This window comes from Lissotriton vulgaris, chromosome 8 (genome assembly GCF_964263255.1).
Source record: "Lissotriton vulgaris chromosome 8, aLisVul1.2, whole genome shotgun sequence".
In the NCBI taxonomy this organism is placed as follows: Eukaryota; Metazoa; Chordata; class Amphibia; order Caudata; family Salamandridae; genus Lissotriton; species Lissotriton vulgaris.
In genome coordinates this window covers 1,478,823,100-1,478,824,723 of record NC_141696.1, presented here as the reverse complement: position 1 = coordinate 1,478,824,723, position 1,624 = coordinate 1,478,823,100, and the positions used below count along the sequence as shown (strand labels likewise).

Genomic DNA, 1,624 nt, shown 5'->3' with positions numbered 1-1,624 from the left:
TGGGAGCAGGGGGCCGCTGAGGCAGAAAGCCGGGCCGGTGACATTAAGGGCCCTGGACCCAGGCACTTCTCGGACCCTCGCCTCACTCGCTCTTCTACACGCAGGCACAGAGGGGTGGGGCATAGACATTATTTGCATATGAGGTCCCTGTCCTTGATTTAAAAATAAAAAAAAAATAGTAGATTTGCAGCAGCCAGTACTTGAGGGTGAAGAAGTTGCCTCCCCAGAGTTGTGGTGAGCATCAGCTGCTGAGCGGGAGTCTCTGCAGCCCCTGGGGGCCTTTAGAGAAGTGGCCCGAGCAGAGTGCCTTAGAAGGAAGGCTAGGTGCTTGCTGCTGCCAGTGCCGGCCCCTTAAGAAGAACGGCCCCAGTCGGTGCCAAAGTGTCAAATAAGCAAGTGCGAGAGAGGGCTGTGCTTGGCTCTGTGCAGGAAGTTCGAAAGGGAGGGCAGGTGTGAAAGGGAAATGTGCAAATGTACTTGTAAGTAGCCTGGTGATGACACCATGCGGGCTGCGTCTGCATAAGAGGCCTGGACCGGCAGCCTCTCGTGCCTACGGCCATACCACCCTGAATGTGCCCGATCTCGTCCAATCTCAGAAGCTAAGCAGGGTCGGGTCTGGTTAGTACTTGGATGGGAGACCGCCTGGGAATACCAGGTGCTGAGGCATTTTGCTTCTCTCTGACACCAGGGGTGCTCCTCTATCGCACAATCCCACACAACCTTTCTCGCTAATGGCACTTCCGTTTTTAGGTCTCGTCCTACCAATGCGCTTGCGCATTGCAGCTGTCGAGACATATAGAGGGCTACCAGCAAATCCTACCAAGAGGTTTTGGATTGCAGATTCTCCCCAATGCATTTGAGCCATTCAAGCGTGAGGCTTCACCAGCGCGCCCTCTGACTCACTTCTCATTCATATGCTCCTTCCCTCCCACTCGCTCGCTCCCCCAGCCATGTCACAAACCACCATGGGGCTCATTTAAGAGCCCTTGCATCACTTTTACGCCGCTGACGCGTCACTTTTGGTGACACACCAGCGGAGTATAAAAAATGTGCCTTGCTGCACCATATTTACAAAGTGACGCATCTAGGGAGATGCGTCATTTTGTAAAACCCTGCGCCACAGTATACCTGCGCCAGGTATAATGTATGCAAGGGGGGCATATCGACGCAAGAAAGGGTCATGGAAGTGACGCAGTGAAATCTATGAGATTTCACTGCGCCACTTCTAGGACTCAAATGCGTCAAAATCTTATGCCTGCCTCACAGCAGGCGTAAGACTGACGCACGCACTAACAACATGGGACTTGCCCAAGTGAAAGTACACATTGCTGGAGTTGCGTCACGCCAGCAATGCGTCACTTATGCGCCTACAGATATACTGACGTAGCTGTAACTCCTTGCAACATGATGCGTCATACTGTAAATATGACGCATCGTTAGTGTCGCAGGGAGAGCGCAGTGAAAAATGACTGCTGTTTTCACACAGCGATGCGTCACATTTCATAAATGAGGCCCCATATGTCTGTGCCTCAGACACTTCAAAGCTGCCGCTCCTTGCCCCCCGCATCAGACTTCAAAGGAATGCCTCCCCCGACCCCGTCACAGCAATGCCGAGAGCTTGTTT

At 52.9% G+C, this 1,624-nt stretch overlaps 1 pseudogene; it reads left to right on the top strand.

Annotated features, from left to right (window-relative positions):
- Nucleotides 1-548: 548 nt before the first annotated feature.
- On the top strand, nt 549-666 carry LOC147698953 (5S ribosomal RNA; annotated as a pseudogene).
- The last annotated feature ends 958 nt before the right edge of the window (nt 667-1,624 follow it).